Source organism: Mobula birostris, chromosome 21 (assembly GCF_030028105.1).
Source record: "Mobula birostris isolate sMobBir1 chromosome 21, sMobBir1.hap1, whole genome shotgun sequence".
NCBI classification, from domain to species: Eukaryota; Metazoa; Chordata; class Chondrichthyes; order Myliobatiformes; family Myliobatidae; genus Mobula; species Mobula birostris.
This window is the reverse complement of record NC_092390.1, coordinates 9,993,011-10,012,825: the sequence shown is the minus strand read 5'-3', so window position 1 is coordinate 10,012,825 and position 19,815 is coordinate 9,993,011.

Sequence of the window (19,815 nt, the reverse complement as noted above, 5' to 3'; positions counted from 1 at the left end):
CATAAATACATTGAGTAGTATAAGGGAAAACTATCAGCAGAACTTAAGTATCGTTTTAAAGTTACAGAGAAAGTACAGTGCAGGTGGACATTAAGGTGCTAGGGCCATTATGAGGTAGATTGGGTATATTTAAAGCGGAAGCTGATATGTTTTTGATTAGAAAGGGTGTCATAAGTTATGGGAGAAGGACAGGAGACTGGGGTTGAGAGGGATAATAAATCAGCCATGTTGGAATGGTGGAGCAGACTCGATGGGCCGAATGGCCTAATTCTGCTCCGATGTCTCGTGGTCGTATATCATGGTCTGAAGAGCATGTTCTTGTGCTGTTCTGTTCTGTATTCTGCATTCCCACGCTTTCCCCTTGATTGAAGCAGGAAGCTAAGGAGCCAAAGGTCCCATTCTCTATGAAATCCCCTATACTGTATTATTTTGAGGGAGGTGGCGAAAATTTAACAACTCGTTGAACCAGGGCATCCTCGCAATGTTACTCGTGATGTCGCTGTGCCCAATTTGGTTGGTGTTTGCCCAACGATCAAAACAATTCATTGGCATTCACGCCTCCTGGCTGAATTTTTGTGGTGTTAAGTAAATGGAGAAGGGGGAGTGTGTGTGTGTGGCAGGAGTGATTCGGTGTCTCTCCCAACCGCACATTCCGCGCGGGCAGGATTCGCCTTGGCGATTCAGCCCACGATCTTCTCCTGGAAAGACCACCAACGAAGCGCTGGCGGCTTTCTCAGTGCGAGCTGGGTGAGCCTGTCTCATATTTTCCTATCTGGAGCTGACACGCCTCCCGCGTTCGAACCAAACACGGGATCTCTTTGAGCGGGGACAGATGAAACCGAGAGCTGGTGTTAATAACGGGGGCTGTAGTTCTCCAGGGCTGGTGGTCCTCCATCCGGGAGACAAGAACTCCGGTGACAACCTCTGGTAACAGCGGCGACGGGATCACAAAGGCGAACAGATCCAAAGGTGATCTAACGCCCCGGCAATAACCACTCCTAGCCAGCAGCCCAGCTGTGAAGTGCGGTGGCTTATTTGACTCGTCTTTCAATGCCGAGTGCGGAAAAGTGCCTATTAGACATGTACTCTCAGTGTAAATAAATCGAAAGCGTGTCATTTTCATAAGGAAGTAATATTGACTGTCATCTGTCCTAAACATCGCTCGACAGGGTGGCCGGGCAGCGTGTGTGCTTTTCTTGGCTCTCTGCTTTGTGGATCTAGCAGACCCACAGAAACTCCACCAGAGAAACACAAATAATCGAGTTCAAGATGTAGTCTTTGTGCTGAGTTCGAGGCCGACTTGCATACACTGTCTAACATACACTGTTTTGTACAGTGGAAGGGTGGAAAACAAAGCCATCTCTTTTCCCCACCCTGGGGTTGTTTAATCAGGTGCAGAGCCCGGACTGGAGGACACGGTTATACATCAGCAAATACCCAGTAAAATATAGGTGGCCCGAGTCTCCATCTTTTAACTCAAAGGGCCAAGGAAGTTGCTAGGTCGGGAAGGCGAAGTCATAACTTCTTGGCCGTTGCCTTTGCAAATTTTATTGAGTTCCACATACAAAGTACTGCAGGAACTCGTCAAGTCAGGCAGCATCTATGGAGGGGAATAAACAATCGACTTTTCGGGCCGAGACCGAAAATCCACTCTTTATTCCTCTACATAGATGCTGCCTGACCTGCTGAGTTCCTCCAGCATTTTGTGTGAGTTGCTCTGGATTTCCAGCATCTGCAGAATCTCGTGTTTAATATTGAGTTCCATCCTGTGAACGCGAACAGAAACCAGGCTTCCAGCGACCTCACAAAGTGCAGTGTACTTAGGGAGTCAGAGCTTTTCCCAGCGAGAGCGGACTGTTAATGGGACGGGTTCAGCCCCTGACAGCGGCTCACTTCCACAGAGGATCAAAGGTAACCGCTGTCCGCACAAGCTGTCCACAGTGAGTAGCGCAAGGGAAAGCAATTGACCGTGAGATCTGATAGTGTTTTCTCCCGGAGGTCAGACTCTGCAGATTAGGGTGCGGGTCTTTCTGACTGTCTGTTTCCGTCTACCGCCCAGGGACTTGAAGCGAGGCATAGATTCACCTTGCACCATCTACTCCAACCTCGTCTCCTGCATCCTGCGACGTTGGCCTCCTCAACAATCACGGACTGACCGAGCATTTTTACAGAGTGGCTGTGGTCTGAGTTCCCAGTGGTATAGCAATTCAATTCCCTTCCCAGTCTCACACTAACCTGCCCATCCTCGGCTTTCTCCGCTGCCAGGGTGAGGACCAGAGCAAACTAGAGAAACAAAGCCTCATGTTCCTAAAGGCAAGAGATTTTGCACCTGCTGAAATTCTAGAGCAACACACACCAAGTCCTGGAGGAACTCAGCAGGACAGGCGGCATCTATGGAAAGGAATAAAGAGTCGACATTTCGGGTTGAGACCCTTCATCAGGACCTGGCGGAAGGGGGACTACACTGGGTTTCCAGTTTTAGGTAACCCTTTCCCTCCGGTGGGTTTCTCCTTTCCCCCTCTCTTCCTCCTCCTCCCATTTTATCTCCTTTCTCCCCCTCCAGTCCTTCATCTTTCACTTCCATCCCTCCTCTCCCTCCTGGTTCCTTCATCTCACCACACACAACATATCCCCCACACTGTCTGATTACGGTTTCATCTGCCTGTACCATCAGATCCCCCTCCCTCCAGCCCTTAATCTTTCCCATCCACCGGGCTTCACCTATCACCTAGCCATCCTTCCCCTTCCCTCCCCCGACCTTTGGGCACCCAGGTCCCGATGAAGGCTCTCAGCCCGAAATGTTGACTCTTTATTCCTTTCCATAGATGCCGCCTGACCTGCTGAGTTCCTCCAGAACTTAGGGTGCATCCCCCCTTCATTTCCAGTCCTGAAGAAGGGTCTCAGACAGAAACATCAACTCTATTTATTTCCACAGGTGCTGCCTGACCTACTAAATTCCTCCAACAATTTGTATGTGTTGCTCCCACAATCATCTCTACTTATTCAGTTCCCAGCATTAGTGGCCCTTTGTGTTCCTGCTTATCTCCCTCCAGCAGTTATTCCCAGTCTTCAGCATCTCCTTCCTCATCTCCGTCAAATTGCCTCTCAGTTTTTATAGTCTGCCTTTCAGATTCAGATACAAATTTATTTATTATGTGTACATCAAAACATACAGTGAAATGTGTCTTTGCATTAACAACCAACATTAATGGGCCAAGATGTGATGGGGGCGGTCCGCAACTGTCGTCACACAATTCCAACGCCTGCTTAGCAGGCCCACAAAGCTCAGCAGATCTATCTACCACCCACACGCCACTGTCTTCAAACTCCACAGTCACAACATGCCCAACATCTTTCACCCCTCCTCAGTCCACCAACCAACCTGAGCCCCTGTCTCACCACTCTCCCCTCCCCACAACCCCACTCTTTATCCTGGCCACCCCTCCTGACGCAGAGTTTCAACTTGGACATTGTCTAACTCCCCCGCCCCCATCTCCACACACACACACACACACACACACACACACACACACTTTGCTCAATTCACCACGTTGCTATGGCAGATTGTTGCCAGCTTATACTGTGGTGCTAACTCTACTGTGACTCTCCTCATAGTTGTAATCAGTTTGTTATTGTCACATGTACCGGGGTACAGTGAAAAACATTGTTCTGCTTGCCATGAGTACAGATCACTTCATCACATCAAAGGTGAACATGTCAAAGTAACAACGAAATGCAGAATAAAGTGTTAGGGTTTCAGGGAAAGTGCAGACAATAAGGTGTAAGGCCATGATGAAATAGATGATGAGGTCTAATCCATCTGCCTAACTGTCTAACCTGATGAGCAGGCCACATATCCGAATGTACTGAACTTTAGAACATAGAACATGGTAACACAGAATAGTACAGCGCTTGGCCCTTCAGGCCACAATGTTGTACCATCCCTTTAACTTACTCTAAGATCAATCTATCTCTTCCCTCTCACATAATCCTCCATTCCTCATTCATCCACATGCCTTCCCAAGAGTCTCGTAAATGTCCCTAATGCACCACCAACCCCCAGCTGAGCGTTTTGCATCCCCACCACTCTCTGTGTAAAAAAACTCATCTCTGACATTCCACTATACTTTCCTCCAAACACCTTAAAGTTACGCCCCTTCATATCAGAGATTCCCATCCTGGGATAAAGGCTCTGGCTGCCCGTTCCATCAATGCCTCTGGTTTTTTGGATAAAGTGCAAGTGGTAGCTGAGGGAGGACTATTTTGAGAGTGGAAACCCGCACATTATGAACCCGTAAAGGATTCCAAAGGGGATGGTTAGCACGTGGCCACGGACAGGGGAAGAAATGGAAACCAGAGTTCAGAGGGGAGCTTAATGACAACGCGGGATCATTGCAAACATCAGCTCAGTGACCCTAACCGTTTGATGTCTCTCTCTGTCCACAGATGTTGCCCCATTCTGCAAAGTATTTGCTGTTATGATTTCCTGCTCTCAAATGATCGAAGGAATGGCCATGTGATTCCAAGAGCAGTTATTCCAACCTTTGTCTTCCTTTTCCACACACACAAAGTCACACACAGTCACACCCCAGACACACAGTCACATCACTGACACATGCACACAAAGATTTATTCCCACCCCAGACCTAGGAGGACAAAAGCAATAGTACATACTCCAACCCCCACCTCTGGGTAAAATTACCTTTTTGTGAACCACGGTGAAGCATTTAGGGGTTGCACCGGTTCACAGCTAGACTATTTGAGTGCGTTAATGCAAGGTGTCAAATAAAGGGAAACATAAGTATGAAAGGGATGTGGGACGTGCTGGTACCTTGTAAATGTTTCGTTCAGGGTTCATGCTCAGTACACGTATATAATCTCAGAACACCTTCTACTGCTAATTTGCTTGAACAGCCTCTAGTGAGGAGTAGCTTACTCCACTTACCTAGAAACACCCAAAACCAGAACAGCAACCTCAAGAAGATTAGAGTCACAGAGCTGTGCAGCAGAGAAACTTCAACCCACCATGCCAACCCTTTTACCCATCTACACATCCCATTGCCCGCATTAGATCTGTATCCCATGCCTTGCTTACTCAAGTGCCTGGGTAAATGTAGTAATTGTATCTGACCACCACCTCCTCTGGCAATGAGCTCCAAATATCAATCAATCAATCCCTGTGGGGGAAAAATCCCTCAAATCCCCTTTAAGATTCCTTCCTAAAATTTTCAACCCTCCTAATTTGGTTAGTCAAACCAAAGGAAATAAATTCAATCTACCCTATTTATGCCTTTTATTAATTTATATGTTTTTCTCCTTTGCTCTGGGGAAAACAAACCCAGCCTATGAATCTCTCCCCATTACTAAAATCTTCCAATCCAGGCAACACCCTGCTGACTCCTGTGCACTCCAAATGTAACCAAATCCTCCTTACAGTGTGGTGACCAGAATTGCACAGAATACTCCATGTATTCAGTGTTTTTTAAAGTTGTAACATAACATCACAAATTTTATTTTCCATGCCTTGAAGGCAAGCATTCCATATGCCTGCTTCATAACACTATCTGGCTGTAAATTGCGAAATTAACATCATAGAAAAGTATAGCACAGAACCAGGCCCTTTGGCCCATCTAGTCCATGCCATAACCATTTAAACTGCCTACTCCAATCAGCCTGCACCGGGACCATAGCCCTCCATACTCCGACTATCCATATACCTATCCAAACTTCTCTCAGACGTTGAAATTGAGCTTGCATGCACCACTTATGCTGGCAGCTTGTTCCATACTCTCACAACCCTCTGAGTGAAGAAGTTTCTCCTCATGTTCCCTTAAACTTTTCACCTTTCACCCTTAATGTATGACCTTTGTCCCACCCAACTTCAGTGAGAAAGCCTGCTTGCATTTACCCTATCTATATCCCTCACAATTTTGTATACCTCTATCAAATTTCCCCTCATTCTTCTACGTTCCAAGGAATAAAGTCCTAAGGTATTCAATCTTTCCTTATTACTCGGGTCCTCCAGACCCGGCAACATCCTTGTAAATTTTCTCTGTACTCTTTCAACCTTATTAACATCTTTACTGTAGGTAGGTGACCAAAGCTGCACACAATACTCCAAATTAGGCGTCATCTATCTCCTGTACTCAAAGTGCCAAAGGCTTTCTTTATGACCCTATCTACCTGTGAGGCCACTTTCAATGAATTATGGACCCGTATTCCCTGATCCTTTCATTCTACCACACTCCTTAGTGTCCTTCTGTTCACTGTGTAAAACCTTCCCTGCTTAGTCCTCCAAAGTGAAACACCTCACATTTGTCTGCATTAAATTCCATATGCCATTTTCCAGCTGGTCCAGATTCCGCTGCAAGTCATGATAGCCTTCCTCGCTGTCCACAACACCACAGATCTTGGTGTCATCCACAATTTTTTTGACCCAGTTAACCATATTATCATCCAAATTGTTGATATAGATAACAAACAACAATGGACCCAGCACCAGTCCCTGCTGCACTTCACCAGTCACAGACAATGTTCCCCAGTGTGCATGTGCACTCATCTTTTGCTACTAGTGCACAGAGAAATTTAAACTGAGCACAAAAGGTTGTCACCTTCTACCTTGTTGTCATGTTAAGTGTATTTCACAAGCGTACGCAATCACATTTCCTTTCCCCATTTCTGAATCGGATGGTGTTGACAACGTGAAGTTTGCAACAATTCGTCTGCAGATTTTAGAGGGATTATTTATGCAGTTTTTATTGAAGAAATTATTCAGTGTACACATGTTGTTATCACTGGGGAAAAAATTGCACAGCACACTATTTTTGTGCACACAGGTCATTACAAATTAGAAGGAATACTGGTCACAGTCCTGCAGTCAGAGGCAACCATCTACTACCACTCTCTGGCTTCACCCACAAAGCCAATATCTAATCCAATTTACTACCTCATCTTGAATGCTGAGCGACTGAACCTTCTTGACCAACTTCCCATGCCAGGACCTTGTCAAATGCCTTCCTAAAATCCATGTAGACAACATCCACTGCTTTGCCTTCATCAGCTTTCCTGGTAACTTCCTCAGGAATCTCTATAAGATCGATTAGACATGATCTAACACACATGAAGCCATGCTGACTATCCCTAATCAGTCCGTGTCTATCCAAATACTTATTTATCTGGTCCTTCAAAATACCTTTCAATAACTTTCCCACTTCTGATGTCAGGCTCAACAGCCTATAATTTTCTGATTTACTTTAGAGCCTTTCTTGAACAGCAGAACAACACTGGCAATCCTCTAATCCTCTGGTACCTCATCTGTTGCTTATGATAATTTAAGTATCTCTGCTGGGCCCCAGCAACTTTTGCACTTGCATCCCACAGGGTCTAAAGGAACACCTTGTTAGGCTCTGGGGACCTATCTACCCTAATTTGCCTCAGGACAGCAAACATCTCCTCCTCTGTAATGTGCATAGGGTCCACGAAGTTGATGCCACTTTGCCTCATGTCTACAGACTCTGTGGCCATCCCTTGAGTCAGATGCAAAAAAATATTTAAGAGTTCCCTCATCTCTTTTGGTTCCACATATAGGTTACCATTTTGATCTTCCAGGGATCAGTTTTGTCCCTTGCAATCCTTTTGCTCTTAACATATCTGTAGAATCCCTTAGGATTCCCCTTCACGTTGTCTGCTAGGGCAACTTCATGACTTCCTTTAGTCCTCCTGATTTCTTTCTTAAGTGTTCTCTTGCATGTTTTATACTCCATTAGCACCTCATTTATTCCTACCTGCCTATACCTGCTACGCACCTCCTTTTTTATTCTTAACCAGGGCCTCAATATCTCTTGAAAGCCAAGGTTCCCTACACCTGTTATCTTCACTTTTTATTCTGACAGGCACAAGCTTTGTCCTCTCAAAATGTTACTTTTGAAGGTACAAAAACTTACTAAGTACAGTTTTGCCAGAAAACAACCTGTCCCAATCCACACTTGCCAGATCATTTCTGATACCTTCAAAATTGGCCTTCCTCCAATTTAGAATCTCAACCTGTGGACCAGACCTACCATGTTTGCATATTTACATCAAAGCTAATGGCTTTGTGATTGCTAGATGCAAAGTGTTCCCCCACAGAAACTTCCGTCACCAACAATAAATTGGTTGATTGTTGTCACATGTACTGAGGTACAGTGAAAAAGTTGTCTTGAATACTGTCCACACAGATCAACTCATTGCAACAGAACACTGAGAGAACACCAGGTAAAACAATAACAAACTACAGTGCAGGTAAACATTAAGTGCGAGGTCAGATTGAGGAATGCACACAAGGTGTTGGAGGAACTTAGCAGGCCTGGCAGCATCTATGGAGAGGAATAAACAGTTGACTTTTCAAGCTGATAACTTTCATCAGTACTGGAAAGGAAGGGGAAGAAGTAGGGGGATAGGGGAAGGATTACAAGCTGGCAGGTGATAGGAGAAACCAGGTGAGAGGGAAGGTTGTGGGTGTGGATGTGGGTACAAAGTAAGAAACTGGGAGGTGATAGGTAGAAGAGGTAGAGGGTTGAAGAAGAAGGAATCTAATAGGAGAGGACAGTGAACCATGGGAAAAAGAGAAGGAGGAGGGGCATCAGAGGGAAGCGATAGGCAGGTGAGAGGGGATCCAGAATGGGCAATGGAAAAAGAGAGAATGAGGGGGGAGAAATTGATATTTATGTCATCAGGTTGGAAGCTACCCAGACCAATATCAGGCGTTGCTCCTTCAACCTGAATGTGGCCTCATCATGGCAATGGAAAAGGCCACGTATCATCATTTCAGAATGGGAAAGGGAAGTGAAATTGAAATGGGTTGTGACTTTGTAATCCCGGCAATTGTGGTGGACAGAGCAAAGATGTTTGACAAAGCAGCCCTCCAATCTGAGTTGGGTCTCATCGGCATAAAGAATAAGCACTGGGAGTATTGCCTCAAATGGAAGGACAGTTTGGAACCCTGATGAGAATGAGGTAGACCATGAGGCCAAGTTCATCTTATTGGACTTCCAAGCCACCATGAATTCTAACTGTGTCTTTCTGGTCATCAACAATTTCTTGGTGTCTACTATTCACTGTACTTGTCCTAACCCTAATTGACTTTGCAAAATCCATGACCTCACTGTAGTTGGGATTAAATTCCACTTATGATTTCTCTGACCAACTTTCCATCCATTCTCTATCCTGCTGGAAATTTTGACAAAGTTCTTCGCTATCCACACCACCACTAATTTTTATGTCATCTGCAAACATACTAATCCTATCTCATACATTCACATTCCAATGTCAGTATATATCACACACAGTCAGGATCCCAGCAGGGATTCTGGTGGACATCATTGCAGACAGACTTCCAATCAAAGAAAATGCCCTTCCACACTATCTTCTGCCTCCCATCACCAAGTCAAATTTGGATCTAATTAGACATCTTACGTAGATCTAATATACCTTAACCTTCTGGACTAGTCTATTAGGTGGAACCTTGTTAAATGTCTGACTGAAGTCTGCTTAAACAATATCTACAGCCCTGCTGTCGTCAATCTTCTGAGTTACCTTAGATGTGTATAAAATATCTGTTAGGTTAATATGGGTGTAATAATATTATTGAACTGAGACAGATTGTTTTCCGAGTTGCCATTAATAGTTGCTGTGAAAGTAAAGACAGCAACAAATGGAACAAACTTGATGGACTGAATGGCCTGCAGCAATGAACCAAGTTAGCAGTTTATCCCATTTCATCAGGAGTTTGGGTAAAGGGAGAAGGCAGTCAGAAACACAACAGAAATTGAGGACCTCTTTGAGGAGGTTACAAGTAGGACAGATAAAGGGGATACAGTGGATGTTGTATTTCTGAACTTTCAGAAGGCCTTTGACAGGGTGCCACACTTGAGGCTGCTTACCAAGTTAAGAGCCTATGCTATTACAGGAAAGTTGCTAACATGGTTAGAGCTCTGGCTGATTGGTAGCAGGTAGTGAGTAGGAATAAAAGGATCTTTGTCTGGTTGGCTGTCATTGACTAGTGGTGTTCCGCAGGGGTCGGTGTTGGGACAGCTCCTTTTTACGCTGAATATAAATGATTTAGATGATGGAATAGATGGCTTTTGTTGCCAAGTTTGCAGATGATACAAAGATTGGTGGGGGGGGGTGGGCAGGTAGTTCTGAGGAAACACGTAAGTTGCAGAAGGACTGAGACAGATTAGGAGAATGGGCAATAAAGTGGCAAATGAAACACAATGTTGGAAAATGCATGATCATGCACGTTGGTAGTAGAAATAAATGTGCAGATTATTTTTAAATGGGGAGAAAATCCAAAAATCTGATATGCAAAGGGACTTGGGAGGCCTTGTGCGGAACACCCTAAAGGTTAACTTGCAAGTTGAATTGGTGGTGAGGAAGGCAAATGCAATGTTAGCATTAATTTCAAGAGTTCTTGAATACAAGAGCAAGGATGTGATGTTGAGACTTTAAAAGGCACTGGTGAGGCCTCACCTTGAATATTGTGAACAGTTTTTGGGCTCCTCATTTAAGAAAAGATATGCTGGCATTGGAGAGGGTCCAAAGGAGGTTCACAAGGATGATTCTGGGAATGAAAGGGTTATCATATGAGGAACGTTTGATGGCTCTGGGTCTGTACTCGCTAGAATTTAGAAAGATGGGGCGGGGGGCATCTCATTGAAACCTTTTGAATGTCGAAAGGCCTAGACAGAGTAGATGTGGAAAGGATGTTTCCCATGGTGGGAGAGTCTAGGGCAAGAGGGCACGGCCTCAGGATAGAGGGACATCCATTTAAAATAGAGATGTGGAGAAATTTCTTTAGCCAGATGGTGGTGAATTTGTGGAATTTGTTACTCCAGGCAGCTGTGGAGGCCAGGTGATTGGGTGCATTTAAGGCAGAGATTGATAGGTTCTTGACTGTACATGGCATCAAAGGTTACGGGGAGAAAGCCAGGGAATGAGGTTGAGGAGGAGGAGAAAAAAGATCAGCCATGATTGAAAGGCAGAGCAGACTTGATGGGCCAAATGGCTTAATTCTGCTCCTATGTCTTATGGTCTAAACTCCAGATGGAAGGAAGATTTGTCCATTCTAGTTGTACCGAGCAAATCAAGCTATTGCCACACTGCTGTTCATTCCTTCCTGGATGTACACACATACCCAATTCTTTTTCTTGAAAGATGTAATTGGTTTATTATTGTCACATGCAGCGAGACACAGAGAAAAGGTTAGTTTGCATGGCATCCATGGAAATACAGTAACTTCAAAACTTAGGACATCAAATTATTACAAAGGAAAAGTAGTAAATGTGTGTGAAATATAGTATTACAGTTAGAAAAATGCAGTACAGATAGACAATAAAGTTCTAGACATGACAAGGTAGATTGTGAAGTCAAAGTCCATTCAATAACCTTTTGGTAGTATTATAGAAGCTGACCTTGAGCCTAAAGGTGCCAGCTTTCAAGTTTTGTGTCTTCTCACCAGTGGAGGTGGGGGGGTGGGGGGAGTGGAGAGATGTAATTTTTCTGTTTTCAATTATTCACTGTGCAATGTTTCCACAATTTTAAGCATTCTCCAGATTATAATTTTGATTTGCTATCTTTTCAGTGCTCACCTCTGGATCATGGACAATCTTAACTAATATCTGAAAGAGTATTGAGTTAATGGTGGAGTCAGTTTTCAGATGGGGCTTCACAGAGGAGATTCTGATGGAGAGTCTCAGTATAAAATGTCCACTCTTTATTCCTCTTCATAGATACTGCCTGACCTGCTGAGTTGTTCCAGCATTTTAAGGGTGTTACTCTGGATTTCCAGCATCTACAGAATCTCTAGTGTTTCTATCTTTTAGATGCCCAACTCTCTGGTCATTAAGAAATTGCTGTTTGTGAGGTCTTGCAGGTTCACATTTCCACCTTAGAATAGTGATTACATCTTTCTTTTTGAAAAGGTACTTACTGGCTATGAAATTGTGAAAATCAACCTGATATCACGAAAGGCATGATGATTTTATATTTTCTTTAACCAATACAAAATGCTGCAGATATTGGCAAGTCAGAAAAGAGAAGGGTAGAGAGAAAGTGAGTTGATATTGATGATGATGTTGAAAAATCAGGCAGTATCAGGTCTTGCTTTAACTTGTTGTAAAAACATTGATGATTGGGTGATTCACCAGTCAATCAAACTTGGTGACCACTGCTATGAGTAAATGAGACTGATCTTATGCACATGTACCCAGGTCTCTGTAACCATTCTCTGATTCCTTTCCTGGAGCCATTGCCTTACTTTTATTGAAACGAGATGTTGTGATCATGATTTTTCCACTGTTGAATTTGGTGCTTGCAAAAATGATTTTATGTCCCAACTCTACTATTGTTCCAAAATACAGTGAAAAGCTTTAGTTTTGTATGTCATGCAAATAGATCATGACATACATAATTATATCAAGGTAATAAAAAGAAAAGAGAATGCAGAAGGTAGTGTCTTAGTAACAGAGAAAGTGCAGAGCTGGCATTCGAGTGAAGTGCAAGGGTCACAATGAGGCAAACTGAGAGATCGACAATCTATTTTATCGTACCAGGGCACCATTCAATATCCTTGTAACAGTGGGATTGAAGCTGCCCTTGAGCCTGGTGGTCTGTGCTTTCAGGTTTTTGTATCTTTTGCTCAATGGGAAAGGTAAAAACAGAGAATGGCAAGAACTGATTATGAATTGCCTTCCCAAGACCGTGGGAAGTGAAGATGAAGTCAATGGAGGGAATTTACAATGGCCAACTAACCTCTCAATCCCAGAGGAAATCAGAGCACTCAGAGAGAATTCACACATTCACGGGAAGACCATGCAAACTCCACAATGACAGCAGCAGAGTTTAGAATTGAAGTCCGGTGACTGGGTGTCACCGTGCAACAATGACACTACCACTGTGCCACCATGTTGCCACACATTGACATAAAATTCTATACTTGAAATCAACACACACAAAATGCTGGAGGAACTCAGCAGGTCAGGCAGCATCCTTTATGGAAATGAATAAACAGTTGATGCTTTGGGCTGAGACCTTTCTTCATGACTACTTAAAATGACAGACTAAAATATCTGCAAAAACGTTCATAGTTTTGGTCAAGGTTTCATATGATCGAAACTTGCATTTTAACCCTGCCTTGTCCTTGCCTATAGCAGAACATATTCCCACAATCCTGATTGAGAAGTTACAGAACCTGGGCCTCTGTACCTCCCTCTGCAATTGGATCCTCTACTTCCTCACCGGAAGACCACAATTTGTGTGGATTGGTGATAACATCTCCTCCTCACTGACAGCACTGGTGCACCTCAGAGGTGTGTGCTTAGGGCCACTGCTCTACTCTTTCTATACTCATGACTGTGGCTAGGCATAGCTCAAATACCATCTGTAAATTTACTGATGATACGTCCATTGTTGGTAGAATCTCAGATGGAAACAAGAGGGCGTTCAGGAGTGAGTTACGCCAACTAGTGGAGTGGTGTCACAGCAACAACCTGGCACTCAAAGTCAGTAAGACGAAAAGACTGATTGTGGACTTCAGGAAGGGTAAGACAAAGGCACACATACCAATCTTCAAAAGTGGAGAGAGTGAGCAGTTTCAAGTCCCTGGGTGTCAAGATCTCTGAGGACCCAACATATTGATGCAGTTACAAAGAAGGCAAGACAGCAACTATACTTCATTAGGAGTTTGAAAAGATTTGGTATGTCAACAGATACACTCAAAACCTTCTATAGATGTACCGTGGAGAGCTCTGACAGGCTGCATCGCTGTCTGGTATGGGGGATGGTGAGGGTTCTACTACACAGGACCGAAAGAAGCTGCAGAAGGTTGTAAATTTAGTCGGCTCCATCTTGGGTACTATCCTACAAAGTACCCAGAACGTCTTCAAGGAGCAGTGTCTTAGAAAAGCAGCGTCCATTATTAAGGACCCCCTGCACCCAGGGGATGTCCTTTTCTCACTGTTACCATCAGGTAGGAGATATAGAAGCCTGAAGGCACACACTCAGCGATTCAGGAACAGCTTCTTCCCTTCTGCCATCCGATTCCTAAATGGACATTGAATCGTGAACACTACCTCACTTTTTTTTTATATATTATTTCTGTTTTTGCATGATATTTAATCTCCGATATACGTTTATTTTTTTCTTCTGCATTATGTATTGCATTAAACTGCTGCTGCTAAGTTAAAAAAAATTCACGACACATGCCGTCGATAATAAACCTGATTCTGATTTCCTTCCCGGTCAGGATAACAGGCTCTTTTATCAGGAGCAGGAAACCCAATTATCTTTACTTTTTGCAATACTGCCACCTGGGGGCTAGATGGTGAAATCTGCAATCTCAGTTTCCTCCATATGCTTTAGTACTACAATAAAAACTTTTCTGTCAAAGAGTTTTCAATCCAAAGCATTAAATTTCTCTTCCCACAGATGCAGTCTCATTTGATGAGTATTTGTAGCATTTTCTTGTGTTTATGATGACAAAAAAAAAAATCCAGATGCTGGAAATCCAGAGGAGCAAACACAAATTGCTGGAGGAACTAGGCAAGTGAAGCAGCATCTATGGAGAGGAATGAACAATCGACATTTCACGCTGATATTCTTCATCAGGACTGGCATGGAAGGGGGAAAAAGTCAGAATTAGAAGATGGGGAGAGGAGAAGGAGTACAAGCTGCCAAGTGATATGCAAGTCCAGGTGAGGGGGGAGAATGAAGTGAGGTGGGAGGTGGGAAGGGCGGATAGGAGATGAGAGCGGGCTATGGGAAAAAGCGGAGGATGGGCACCAACGGGTGGTGATGGATAAGTGAGAAGGAATAACTGGGGAACAGGAATGGGGAATGGAAAAGAGAGAAGGAGGAGAGATAGAAATTATTGCAAGTTAGAGGGATTGATGTTCATGCCATCAAGTTGGTTTCTGCATTTACTTCAGATTTTCTGCAACTGCAACTGCTTTTTTATTTACTTATTTAGTACAAGAATGAATTGCAGCATTTGTAAACTGAACCACTCGTGACTGTGAATAAAAGGAGTTTATGTAATATAACATCTATTTTTACTTGGTCAAACTCACTGGCAATCTATATACTGGCCATTCAACCACAAATACTTTTCATCACTGAGTGTTTCACTAATTCCAAAAGTATGTCTTTCATGAAGTTACAGGATATGGGCAATATAGATAAGGGCAATATATAAATAGTACCCCTATTTTCTCTTAGAAGATGGTGACAAACCATTCCCTTTTTGTGCTACTAGATATAACAGCTTGATATAACTGTGCAAGCTACTGAGCTGGTTCAGTGGGCAGTTACAAACCATGAAGGTATGTATCTGTATAGGGAAGCAGATTTCATTTTCCATGGGATATTAATAGTCGTACAGCACAGAAACAGGTCCTTCAGCCCTTCTTGTGCATGGTATCAAGTGCTCGTCTACACTAATCTCATTTACCATCACTTGGTCTTCAGCTGTCTGTACCTTGGCAACTCAAATGCGCATCCAGATGCTACAAAGCCAAGGATGAACCTGTTGTCACATGTACATATTTGCACAGATGCAACGAAAAAATAGCAGCAGCATCATAGACACATAGGTGCATTACCACAAGAAAAACATCAACTTAAATTATACACAATTTTTACAAGAAAGAACAAATTAGAACAAAGAAGTCCACTTTAGAGCAAAGTTGTCAGTGTTGCTGAACTGTAGTGATTAGGGTTTGTGGTAGTTCCTTCAAGAACCAGATTCCTGACAGTAAGTGTCTGTTCTTCAACCTAGCGGTGCAGGAACCTTTTCTGTACTCACCTTCATTGGAATTTCTTAAATGTTGTGAGAGTATCTGCCTCTGCCAACCACTAAGCCAGAGTATTCCCCATTCCAATGGCACTCAGGGTGAAAAAAGACTTTCCTCAGGTATTCCTAAATTTTTGCTTCAAGTTTAAGATATTACTGCTGTGGTAAAGAAAGTTTCCTACTATTTACCCTCTCTGTGCTCTTCAACTTCATATTCCTTTATCAAGAACCTAATGAATAGAGTAAGACACTAAATCAAAACCCACTCCCTTGCTGTTGCAGTACTCAAGGCGGATGTTAAATGGAAGTGGTTCTAAATGTCACCATTGACATTCCTCGGCAACCCATTCCTACTGCAAGAGTAGAGTAGATTATCGTCACTGTCTGTAGGGACTTTGTACGTTGTCCCTATGACTGTGTATTTCGTCCTCCAATTTCCTCCCCTCATTCCAAAGACAACGTGTGAGGGTTAATAAGTTGACTGCATGCTAGGTTAGCACCAGAAGCATGGTGGGCTGCCCCAGCACGTATTCGGACTGCGTTGGTGGTTGATGCAAATGACTTATCTCACTGCAAGTTTCCATTTAAGTGGCGGATAAAGAGAATTTTCTTCAATGCTCTTGAAATATACTGAGTGTTAGTCCGGATGTCACTGCAAAATAAATGGCCGTGTTTTGCTTATTCAGTAATAGGGGCTAACATCAGATGTCATTTGCGTCAACAACCAACGCAGTCTATGAATGTGCTGGGGGCAGCTCGCAAGTGTCACCCTGTTTCCGTAACCAATATAGCATGCCCACGACTTACTAACCCTAAACCCGTACTTCTTTGGCCTGTGGCAGGAAACCAAGGCACCCGGAGGAGACCCGCGCGTTCACGGAGAGAACGTACAAACTCTTTACAGGCAACCGCGGGAATTGAACTTCAAGTGGTGACGGCTGTCGCTGTTAACCGTCATGGTAGCCGCAAGGATACCATTCCGTCCAATTTTAGGCAAAGGTATAGGGAGGACGTTAGGATAAACTTTTTGTTTATGCAAAAGGTAGTTGCAGTTTGGAACTTATTAAATATATTATAGACCCTTTCCTTTGTCAACGGACTTTATTCAAGTTGCCAAGTGATAAAGGAAAGCAGCGCAGAAAGAATAAAAATGTGTCTCCAACATCGAGTGTTTGTTGATCGTCCGACCCTGCACTGATGGAGGGCTGTCAGTGCCCAGTAATGAACAATATTCATTCTCAGCTTAGTTTTCAACGGAGGCCAGAGGTTAAACATGCACCTGTACCAAAGACCAAACAACGCCACGCTGTCAATAGAGATCAATCAAATAAGTTGAAAGCGAAGTACAAGACAACAAGGCCAAATGCCCATAAACATGCTTTAAAGTACTTTCCTTGCAGCACCGAGAACAAATATTCCTTTTGAAATCATTCTGACAACCTAGCCAGCTGGCACTCAACTTAGCCGTTGCTAATATCCAATCGAGGTTTATTTTCTTCAACAACCTGACAAGCAAGGTGAGGCGGCTCTCGTTAAACATCCTTATCATCACTGGGAGGAATTTGCAATCTGTAAGCGCCATCTCCTGTCTGATGGTCTCATGTACAAACGTACTTTTGAGACAAATGGACGCGGGCACGGTATGAAACAATTGGGCCTTCGTTTTCCTGTTCCTTTTCCTTCTGTAATATCTGTATGGTAAAGATTTTTAAAAGGAAAACAAAAGATTTGTCCTTGTGACACTGTGGCCATCACTGTGTGGACGTCCAAGTCCCGGAGTCCAGCAAAATATCTCTCCTACGGCTATTAAACTAAGTCCTCAAATGTCCTAAATAGAAGATCCAATGAAATACTACTAACAAACAAAAACACAGGAGATTCTGCAGATTCTGTAAATCTTAAACAACAAAGTACAAGAGGAACTCAGTCAGACAGAGCCTAGAATGAATATAAACAGTCGACATTTTGAAGAATGTCCAAGGTATCCAATGTTTATGTCAACAATTATTTGTTTAATGATATCAACTCTGTTGGTTGAGAATCCTTAGACTGTAAATTTTCTTGTAGTGACATTTTAAACGTTGGGATGAAATGCTTTGTTGTTCATGGAAGCTGATATGTCTCTTTAATGGCATGCCATAGCTAAAATTGGAAATAAAGAGCAGGCGGGAGACCTTGAGAAACAATTGCCACTTGGGGAAGTGTAACAAGGAAAGACATTTTTTTTTAAAAAAAACGCACACATGAAGAAAGACAGACAATGAGAAATTTACACTCGTGGCCACTTTATTAGGTACATGCTAATAATCGATAATGTAAATATCTAATCAGCCAACCGCGTGGCAGCAACTCAATGTATAAAAGGATGCAGGCACGATTAAGAGATTGAGTTGCTGTTCAAACCAAACATCAGAATGGGGAAGACGTGATTTTCGTGACTTTGACCGTGGAATGACTGTTGGTGCCAGACTGGGTGGTTTGGGCATCTCAGAATCTGCTTAGCTCCTGGGATTTTCATGCACAACTGTCTACAGTGATCTAGAGTTGACAGAGAATTGTGTGAAAAACAAAAGCGAAACATCTAGTGAGCGACAGTTCTGAGGGCAAAAAGCACCTTATTAACGAGAGGACTAAGAATGGCAAGAGCGGGTTAAACTGACAGGAAGACGACAGCACAGCAACACAAATAACTACGCGTTACAACAATGGCGTGCAGAAGGGCTTCGAAGCTAGAAGTGATTGATCACTGCAGCAGCAGGCCGCACCAGGTTTCACTCCTGTACCCAATAAGGTGGCCAAAATGATGTATATCCACAGATCCTTAAAGGTAGAAAATCTGGTCAGAAACATATGAGCATGCTTTTCTTTACAAGCAGGACAGAATATAAAAGCAGAGAGCTTACGCTGGCTATCTATCTAGTTAGTACTAGATATTGCACAGCCTGTGTACATTATGGAGTTAGGGTCACATTTAAAAAGAGGTTACAGAGGTAATTTGTAATAATGCCGGCAGGACGAGACAAGTTCCGCTACTAGGGAACACAATATTCAGGGGTTGTTTCTAGAGGAGAGATCAAACTGAAGTACATGAAGTATAAGGCGAACAGAAACGGGGAGTAGGAGGGAACTACATTCTTTAACAACTTCTTCAAAAACAGGGCACTTTTAAGTGGGTTGTAGGATTAAAGGGAAGACGAGGAAAACTATTTTCACTCACAGGATGGCAGAGGTCTGGAATTTACAGTCTGATGACTTAGGGGAAACAAATACTGTTTTAATGTTAAAGAAATAGTATGTGTATTTGAACTATAACCTAGAGCTCCAAGGTAGGGATCTGGCTAATTAACACATTTCTTGGCTAGCAAAGGCAGAAACCAAATGCTTTCATTTTGTAGCGAGCATTTTCAGTGATTTTTCATGGCATGCGAGGAGAGGAAGAACTACTTACTCCAAAATACTCTCGTCATTTAGCTCTCCATCAGTGACAGATGACAGATCTACCAGATTTAATTCGTGCTGTGTCAATACCTCACCAAGAGAGGGAGTAGGAAACAAACTGTAACTCCAAGGTACCTGCTTGATCACTAAACTCAGATAGAAATATACAACAATTCTAAAATATCTTATGTGGTACTAATGCTGGAAGGAATTCTGACCTACTCCTGAATGTGTTCGGTATTTAATACACCTGGTCCAGTCTATTTTCGGATCAGTAATTGAACATTTTGGCTCTTTAAAATTTTGAGAAACTGGAGAGCAAGCAGGTGGGTGGGAATTTTGAGATCATGCACCCTCTATTCAGGAAAAGTAAAGATTAAGAAAAAAGATGAAATAGAAAGATTTGCACAACTACTTTTTAAAATTAACGAGATGTAGACATTGTTCAGACAATGAAAACTTTTACCCACCCCTAATGCCACAAATTGACTGGCTTGTTAGGCTCAGAAAGCATTTGAGTATCCAAAATGCTGAAGGAACTCAGCAGTTTT